The following is a 10,590-nucleotide window of genomic DNA, read 5'->3' as shown; positions in this document are numbered from 1 at the left end:
TTTAATCTTAGTAATGATTTTTCATTTATCTTGAAAGCATGTAATTTTAATTTTTATTAAAGACTTAAGGAAGAATAACATACAGGTAGCAAATTATGCATTGAGTAGATTCCATATTTTTCCTCAACTTTTCAAGTTCTAGTGCTACTGCCCACTACAGATGTGAAATTCTTTGGAAAGCTCTTTGGAATTTATTACATAGGTTGTTTGTGTGTGAAAGTGAAAGTCACTCAGTCATGTCTGACTCTTTGCGACCCATGGACTATACAATCCATGGAATTCTCCAGGCCAGAATACTGGAGTGGGTAACTGTTCCCTTCTCCAGGGGAACTTCCCAACCCAAGGATCAAACCCAGGTCTCTTGCATTACAGGTGGATTTTTACCAGCTGAGCCATAGGCAAAGCCCAAGAATGCTGGCATGGGTAGCCTATTCCTTCTCCAGCTGATCTTTAAAGGAATAAAAATGATGGTGGCCGTGATTACCAAATCTCGTGACACATGTTTACAAAATAATCCTAGAACAATGCCACCCCCTCCTCCATTAGTTAGACCTATTCAACACCAAGGAAACAAAATGAAGAACTAGCCAACTGATTTTACTCAAATGCCCAAGTCTTAAAGTTAAGTACATTCACTGGATTCAGTTGGGTTCAGTTCAGTCGCTCAGTCGTGTACAACTCGTTGTGACCCCATGAACTGCAGCATGCCAGGCCTCCCTGTCCATAACCAACTCCCAGAGACCACCCAAACCAATGTGCATTGAGTTGATGATGCCATTCAGCCATCTCATACTCGGTCGTCCCCTTTTCCTCCTGCCCCCAGTCCTTCCCAGCATCAGTCTCTTTTCCAATGAATCAGCTCTTCACATGAGGTGGCCAAAGTATTGGAGTTTCAGCTTCAATATCAGTCCTTCCAATGAACACCCAGGACTTATCTCCTTTAGGATGGACGGGTTGGATCTCCTTGCAGTCCAAGGGACTCCCAAGAGTCTTCTCTAACACCACAATTCAAAAGTATTAATTCTTCCGCCCTCAGCTTTCTTTATAGTCCAACTCTCACATCCATACATGACCACTGGAAAAACCATAGCCTTGACTAGATGGACCTTTGTTGGCAAAGCAATGTCTCTGCTTTTTAATATGCTGTCTAGGTTGGTCATAACTTTCCTTCCAAGGAGTAAGCGTCTTGTAATTTCATTGTTGCAATCACCATCTGCAGTGATTTTGGAGCCCAGAAAAACAGTCAGCCACTGTTTCCACTGTTTCCCCATCTATTTGCCATGAAGTGATGGGACCAGATGCCATGATCTTAGTTTTCTGAATGTTGAGCTTTAAGCCAACTTTTTCACTCTCCTCTTTTACTTTCATCCAGAGGCTTAGGTCTTCTTCACTTTCTGCCATAAGGGTGGTGTCATCTGCATATCTGAGGTTATTGATATTTCTCCTGGCAATCTTGATTCCAGCTTGTGCTTCCTCCAGCCCAGCGTTTCTCATGACATACTCTGCATATAAGTTAAATAAGCAGGGTGACAGTATACAGCCTTGACATACTCCTTTCCTGATTTGGAACCAGTATGTTGTTCCATGTCCAGTTCTAACTGTTGCTTCCTGACCTGCATACAGGTTTCTCAAGAGGTAGATCAGGTGGTCTGGTATTCCCATTTCTTTCAGAATTTTCCACAGTTTATTGTGATCCACACAGTCAAAGGCTTTGGCATTGTCAGTAGAGCAGAAATAGATGTTTTTCTGGAACTCTCTTGCTTTTTCAATGATCCACTGGATGTTGGCATTTTGATCTCTGGTTCCTCTGCCTTTTCTAAAACCAGCTTGTACATCTGGAAGTTCACAGTTCACGTATTGCTGAAGCCTGGCTTGGAAAATTTTGAGCATTACTTTACTAGCATGTGAGATGAGTGCAATTGTGCGCTAGTTTGAGCATTCTTTGACATTGCCTTTCTTTGGGATTGGAATGAAAACTGACCTTTTCCAGTCCTGTGACCACTGCTGAGTTTTCCATATTTGCTGGCATATTGAGTGCAGCACTTTCACAGCATCATCTTTCAGATTTTGAAATAACTCAACTGGAATACCATCACCTCCACTAGCTTTGTTCGTAGTGATGCTTGCTAAGGCCCACTTGGCTTCACACTCCAGGATGTCTGGCTCTAGGTGAGTGATCACACCATCATAATTATCTGGGTCGTGAAGATCTTTTTTGTACAGTTCTTCTGTGTATTCTTGCCACCTCTTCTTAATATCTTCTGCTTCTGTTAGGTCCCTACCACTTCTGTCCTTTATTGAACCCATCTTTGCATGAAATGTTCCCTTGGTATCTCTAATTTTCTTGAAGAGATCTCTAGTCTTTCCCATTCTATTGTTTTCCTCTATTTCTTTGCATTGATCGCTCAGGAAGGCTTTCTTATCTCTCCTTGCTATTCTTTGGAACTCTTCATTCAAGTGGGTATATCTTTCCTTTTCTCCTTTGCTTTTCGCTTCCTGTCTTTTCACAGCTATTTGTAAGGCCTCCTCAGACAGCCATTTTGCTGTTTTGCATTTCTTTTTCTTGGGGATGGTCTTGATTCCTGTCTCCTGTACAATGTCACGAACCTCCATCCATAGTTCATCAGGTATTGTGTCTATCAGATCTAGTCCTTTAAATCTATTTCTCACTTTCACTGTATAATCATAAGGGATTTGATTTAGGTCATACCTGAATTGTCTAGTTGTTTTCTCCACTTTCTTCAATTTCAGTCTGAATTTGGCAATAAGGAGTTCATGATCCGAGCCACAGTCAGCTCCTGGTCCTGTTTTGCTGACTGTATAGAGCTTCTCCATCTTTGGCTGCAAAGAATATAATCAATCTGATTTTGGTGTCGACCTCTGGTGATGTCCATGTGTAGAGTCTTCTCTTGTGTTGTTGGAAGAGGGTGTTTGCTATGACCAGTGCGTTCTCTTGGCAGAACTCTATAATCCTTTGCCCTGCTTCATTCTGTACTCCAAGGCCAAATTTGCCTGTTACTCCAGGTGTTTCTTGACTTCCTACTTTTCCCACATGGATAGAAAAGGACTTAGGAGTAACAAAGAACTTGCTTCAAAAGATAATCCCACCTTTCAGATTACCTCAATATATACAAAATGATAATGAAACTCTCCCAGGTTTAAAAACTATTCTGGGAAATGGTTTGGGTTCTCAAGATCATGGCTAAAATTCTGGAACAAGAGCTATGACGCCTCTGTTTGTTTGTGCATTCATGTGTCTATATGTGTGTTATAGATGTATGATATTTCCAAAAATTAATTTATAAAACAGTTCTAATTGGCTTCAAAGAAATTAAATACTCATATAAATACTCAAAAATACAAAATAATCAGGCCAGCATGAATTTCAGGCTCATGTTACCTGGAAAATATTCAGGACAAAATTGATATCTGGTATTGATAGTGGTTTAAGGTTTTTGGTGTGGTTAAATTAGGCAAAGAGTTACACATTATCAGGATTAGTTGGGTTAAATGGGTTTTGTTAGGAATGGGCTAGGACAAGACTGGATATGATTTCTCCCTCCAAAGTATTCTTGAAATGCTGCTTTTGACAAACAGATTGAGATGAGTTTCTTTGCCTGTAAGTGATTTGTATTTGCTTTTGAGATCTTTAGGGAAAAAAATCTTTAGGTTAGGGATTAAGCATTGTCTCACAGTGACTTATGATCTTATGTGGCTAAAAACTAATTTTGGGATGTTTTAAAGGGCTCCTGAGGTATCTCAAAGAGAAATATTTAACTGGGGTTATTTGGTATGCTATGCTAATTGTGATCATTTATAGTTCTGGTTATTGTAACCAAACTTTATTGTACACTATAGCCACATGTTTGACCACACCTTTTGAGTATTTTGTCATCTATAAATATTTCTGTACACTGGTGCTGATATAAAAAATGCTTCATCATCAAGAAGATACATAAGAAGGCTAAGGAGCCAGTTACAACGGTTATACATCATGATGATGGCTATGTAGGGATTTCAGACCATGTGGACTAAAACAAGGAGCTTCCCTCGTCCTGAGGGCCCTTGATCAGGTATCCAGAGATTTTTACTCCCTGATAGGTAGGGTAGATGCTTCTACTCAGCCTTGAAGCAATTACAGAAGATGGACCTTCACTCCCTGCTTCCCATAAGAATATGGGAGTAAAATCTCTGAGGGCAGAATGTGTCAGGAGGGAAGGGGGAGGAAACAGCATTTGAAAGAATGATGTAGCCTGAGGACACAACATAAACCAATTAGAATCAAGAGGGACCAAGATGGCAGACAAGCCTAGACCTTGATCCTGATCAGCAAGTGAAATGATACATCCAGATGTGCCAGGATAGTTCTAAGGCACTGTCAAAAGACCAAGGAGTGGGCAGTGGCCCAAATTCTGGAAATCTCCACCCCTTCCCAAAAATAGTTGGAATAATCCTCCCACTCATTAACATATGAAATTACCCAGCCTATAAAAACTAACCATACCACATTTCAAAGCCACACTCACCCTCTGCAATGGCCCACACTCTGTCTGTGGAGTGTGCGTCTCTCTGAATCTGAATAAATCCACTTCTTACCTATCACTTTGTCTCTCACTGAATTCTTTCTGCAATGAGACATCAAGAATCTGAGCTTTATTAGGCCCTGAAAACAGGTACCATGGGTTTTGGCTGGGTTTGAGTCCCAGCCATGTGGGTTCAAGTTTCAAGCTATATTTTGGCTGGGATCAAGTCCCAGCACATGGGTTCAAGTTCCAAGCTGAGATAAACAGTTTCACTAGCTTCTGTGGTTTTGACATAAGGTAAGAGGACACAACTGAGTGACTGAACTGAACTAAAGAGGGCCAATTACTTGTTGACATTACTTGATGTAGGAGTTAGCAAGCAGAAAGAAAACTATGGATCACTGGAATATACACTGTTGGCTAATTCTGTGTCTTGGTGGGAGAACTTGTGGCTTTGGGTGGCTCACTGATGATGTTTAATGTTTGGATTTCACTCAAGGGCAAGATTGAGTCTTTTGTTGACCATTAAGGGATTGATGGATCTTTGTTTCAGTTCATTTCATTTAGGTTGTGTCCTACTCTTTGTGACCCCATGGACTGCAGCATACCAAGCATCCCTGTCCATCAAATTCCCAGAGCTTGCTCAAACTCAAGTCCATCAAATCAGTGATGCCATCCAACCATCTCTTCCTTTTTCATCCCCTTCTCCTGCCTTCAATCTTTCCCAGCACCAGGGTCTTTTCCAATGAGTCAGTTCTTCACATCAGGTGGCCAAAGGATTGGAGCTTCAGCTTCAGCATCAGTCCTTCCAATGAATATTCAGGACTGATTTCTCTTAGGATGGACTGGTTGGAACTCCCTGCAGTCCAAGGGACTCTCAAGAGTCCTCCAACACCACAGTTCAAAAGCATCAATTCTTCGGCCCTTGGTGTTCTTTGTAGTCTGACTCTCACATCCATACATGACAACTGGAAAAACCATAGGTTTGACTAGATGGAAGTTTGGTGGAAAAGAAAAGTCTCTGCTTTTTAATATGCTGTCTAGGTTTGTCATAGCTTTCCTTCCAAGGAGCAGTCACCATCTGCAGTGATTTTCAGTTCAGTTCAGTTGCTCAGTCGTGTCCGACTCTTTGTGACCCCATGAACTGCAGCATGCCAGGCCTCCATGTCCATCACCAATTACAGGAGTTTACTCAAACTCATGTCCATTGAGTTGGTGATGCCATTCAGCCATCTCATACTCGGTCGTCCCCTTCTCCTCCTACCCCCAATCCTTCCCAGCATCAGGGTCTTTTACAACGAGTCAGCACTTCACATCAGGTGGCCAAAGTATTGGAGTTTCAGCTTCAGTATCAGTCCTTCCAATGAACACCCAGGACTGATCTCCTTTAGGATGGACTGGTTGGATCTCCTTGCAGTCCAAGGGACTCTCAAGAGTCTTCTCCAACACCACAGTTCAAAAGCATCAATTCTTCAGTGCTCAGCTTTCTTCACAGTCCAACTCTCACATCCATACATGATTGCTGGAAAAACCATAGCCTTGACTAGATGGACCTTTGTGAACAAAGTAATGTCTCTGCTTTTTAATATGCTGTCTAGGTTGGTCATAACTTTCCTTCCAAGGAGTATGCGTCTTTTAATTTCGTGGCTGCAATCACCATCTGCAGTGATTTTGGAGCCCAAAAAGTAAAGTTAGCCACTGTTTCCCCATCTATTTGCCATGAAGTGATGGGACTGGATGCCATGATCTTAGTTTTCTGAACGTTGAACTTTAAGCCAACTTTTTCACTCTCCTCTTTCACTTTCATCAAGAGGCTCTTTAGTTCTTCTTCACTTTCTGCCATAAGGGTGGTGTCATCTGCATATCTGAGGTTATTGATATTACTCCTGGCAATCTTGATTCCAGCTTGTGCTTCATCCAGTCCAGCATTTTTCATGATGTTCTCTGCATATAAGTTAAATAAGCAGGGTGACAATACACAGCCTTGGAGCCCCCCAAAATAAAGTCAGCCACTGTTCCCACTGTTTCCCCATCTCTTTGCCATGAAGTGATGGGACCAGATGCCTTGATCTTAGTTTTCTCAATGTTGAGTTTTAAGCCAGATTTTTCATTCTCCTCTTTCAATTTCATCAAGAGGATCTTTAGTTCCTCTTCATTTTCTGCCCTAAGGGTGGTGTCATCTGCATATCTGAGCCTATAGAATGGTAAGCTGCTAATGCTCACTTTGGCTGAAAATCAGAGGCAAGCTGTGTTCATTTCTTAGTGATTCTATAAGCAAAGTGCCCAAAACTGGGTGACTTAAAGCACAGGAAATTTGTTATCTGACTGCTGTAGATTAAAAGTCCAATATTGACATGTTGGCAGGACCATTTTCCCATCTCAGCCTCTACAGGAAGTTCCGTCCTTGCCTCTTCCAATTTCTAGAAGCCTCAAGTGTTCCTGGACTTGCATCAGTATAACTTCAATCTCTGCTTTGGTCTTCACTTCGCTGTCTTCCCTCCGTGTTGTCTCTGTGTCTCTTTACTCTCTCTTGCAAGGACACTAGCCATATTGAATTGAGGGCTCATTGTACTCCAATATGACATTATCTTAACCAGTTACATGCATAATGAACATATTTCCATATAAGGCCAGATTTTAAGCTTCCAAAAAAAGCAGGAAGACACTACTCAACCCAGTACACAAGCCTTAAGCAACTTAATTAGATATTAACTTGAAATAATAAGTTCCTCATAAACAGAGAAGAAATGACCCTCCCTTTCCAAGTTAATTTCATTTTTTAAAGATTCTTTTTAATTCCTGTAGTAATTATTTTTAAGCTCCCCCCTCCCTTTCAGAGGATATAAATTTCATTCACTTTAGAATTACATCATTGTTATCTTTGCAAGGTTTGGCATGTCCTTAGAAATCAGAGATTCCTTCAATAATATGTCTATGCGTGCATGTATGTGGAGGAAGAGAATTCAGATCTCCTGCGAAATCAATGTTTCATTCTCCTTCAGTTGCCAAAAGAAAAATTTTGCAGCAGGATAAACAAAATGACCTGCAAAGGGATGAGAAATAAGTCTCATTAAGTTTATTAACAGTTCAAATCTGATATCACCCATTAAGTTTCAAAGACTAAAAAGCAAAGTCTATTTATAACAATGGGCTTCCAGGGTGGCTTAGTGTTTAAGAATCTGCCTGCAATGCAGAAGACCCAGTTTAATCCCTGGGTCAGAAAGATTCCCTCGAGCAGGAAATGACAACCCATTCCAGTATTCCTGCCTGGAAAATCCCATGGACAGAGAAGCCTGGCGGGCTACAGTCCATGGGATTGCAAAAGCCTTAGACACAACTTAGAGACTAAACAACATTCATAACAATCCTTTGAAGGGATTTTTTCTGAAGGGACAGACAAGAGAAAGTAGAAATTCTAGGGAAACTTTTTCTTTCCTGAGGTCGAGATTACAATAGCCATAGATAGTGATGGATCCAGAGTTCAGTTCTCATTTTCAGAGTGGAAAGAGGTCATAAGTTATAAGAATATCAATAAGAATTACTTGTAATTCAGATTGTCCTTGATGTTGACTCATCATCACATAACCATATGCACTTCATTCTTTTTAAACAATTAAGTTCAAGTTTCATTTAACTCAGAGAAGGTGCCTCAGATAGTATTTTACTTTCTGTAGGCCAAATTCAATTCTTTGTTCTCAAGTAGCATATTTCTTTTTAAAATCTCGAGTCTTCAGGGCCCCCAGACACATCATTATAACTCTCAGTTGCACTATATGTAATATCACCCTAAACTATTAAATCACAGCAATTGAAAAACTGCACCTGAAACTTACTTTAAAAAAAAAAAAAAACACTGGTAAATACCATCTTTCATTGTGATGTTGAAGTTTCTAGGATATTTCTGATCCTACTGCTTTTAAGTGTTGCCTTTCAAAGACTGGAAAGGCATAGATAAACTGTCACAACCAAGCATTTATGTAGGAAATGTCTGTGACCTTGTAAATTGTTCTTAATCATAATTTACAAATTTGGATACTGTAACACTCTCAGAATGCTTTCCAAGTGGTCAGAAATATGTACATGTTAGATAGTTTAATAAGTATGGGTCCAAAAACTGAACTCTCTTTACAGACACACACTTTCCATTTATGGATAAGAGAAGATGATTTGGAACGTGAATAATGTCTTTATTCATAAATCTTCCACCAACATATCCAAGCCTATTGATAACAGGGATGTTTGGATGTGTGTGGTACTAATTTGTTATGCAATTGAAAGTACATATATTTTTTTACATAACATCAAATATAAAATTATGGTTAAGCAGACATGACTCAAAGTTTCCATGTGCGTCAGATAGCATGGTCTATAGACTAGTATCTGGTAATTCTAATTTCCCGCACATATATCATGTTCAGTCAACGAGTACAAGTATGATAACTGAGGCATGCGAAGGGATTTGATAATGCAAAGTAATATTCATAATTAAGGTTTTCTGTGTTTCTCAACCCTTGTTGTGCTCTACAATCAACAGGCAAGATTTTTAAAGTTTGGTGAATGGAGAAACTAGTGAGTGGAGAAATGAATTGTGGTGTAGATAGTCATACCATAGAATACTTCTCAGCATTTTCAATAGAGCATAAAGAAATGAACTACTGTTACTTTCAACAGTATGATGAATCTCAAAAATATAATGTGATATGAAGCAAACCCAGTGCAAAAGACTAACAATTCTGGTTACATTTGTATGACATTCTGAAAAACATACAACTGTTGGGATACAAATCGCTTTAACACGAGTGACACAACTCAACAAAGCTTGGGAAAATCTAGATATCCAAGTCTCACTCCAAGAAATTAAATTCGGTTGTGCTAGAACTCAGGCAAGGGTAATTTTTAAACTTTCCCAGGTGAGTCTAATGTGGGAGCTGAAAACAAAACTCCATCCTGTTCATATTAGAAGCCCCAATCCCTCTTGACTATGACATTGCAAACCTATGCAGTAATGGATATCTACCCAAAATATCAAAGCTACAGGCATCAACTTCTGCTCTATAAATAGAACTATAATACAATTTCCTTTATCAGTGGAGACCTGTATATTGATTTACTACTTGATTTGATTTAACGGACTTCCCTTGTAGCTCAGATGGTGAAGAATCTGTCTGCAATATAGGAGGCCCAGGATTGATCCCTGGGTCGGGAAGATCCCTGGAGAAGGGAATGGCTACCCACTCCAATATTCTTGCCTGGGAAATCCCATGAACAGAGGAGCCTGGTGGGCTATAGTCCATGGGGTTGTAAGGAGTCAGACATGACTAACACTTTCACTTCATTTAATGCATTTATTACTCAACACAGTGGTTTTGTTTTTACTTTTTCTTTGTGAGGATCACATGCAAGTATTTAATTTCTTTCCAGAGCATTGGTGAACATGGGTGGCACTTCTCTCCTTACTAAACTGATTTACCTATGATAACACGTTGTTGCTTATTCACTTAGTCATGTTTGACTCTTTTGCGACCCCATGGCCTTTAGCCTGTCAAGCTCCTCTGTCCATGGGATTTCCCAGGCAAGAATAGTGGAGTGGGTTGCCATTTCCTTCTCCTGGGGATCTTCCCAACTCAGCGATTGAACCTGGGTCTCCTACACTGACAGGTGGATTCTTTACTGCTAAGTCACCAGAGAAGCCCATAATTTTGGCTGGATTCAGACTGAGACCTATATGAATCAAGATTTTGATGTGATTACTCGAATAGCTAAGGCAACCTCAGCTTGACAAGAAATAGATATTAAGCATCTACTCTTTAAAAGGCATCTAGGGATTTTCACTCTAGTGTGAGAAACAGGACATGAACATTGAGAACCAGAACACAGAGCAGGTATCCACTAGCACCAAAAGCATGATCTCTACGGTCTAGGGAGGGAGGTCAAACATCCTTCCATCTGAGCATTAATTCTGTAATGCTCAGAATTAGCTTCCCACCATGTGTCTCCCACATCACATTCACCCACTAAATTAACACCAGAGTGAATCTTCTAATCGACAAATCTGGTTATGTGACAT

Source organism: Giraffa tippelskirchi, chromosome 3, assembly GCF_054371585.1.
Source record: "Giraffa tippelskirchi isolate mGirTip1 chromosome 3, T2T-mGirTip1v1.2.pri, whole genome shotgun sequence".
NCBI lineage: Eukaryota > Metazoa > Chordata > Mammalia > Artiodactyla > Giraffidae > Giraffa > Giraffa tippelskirchi.
Note: the sequence above shows the minus strand (reverse complement) of the source record.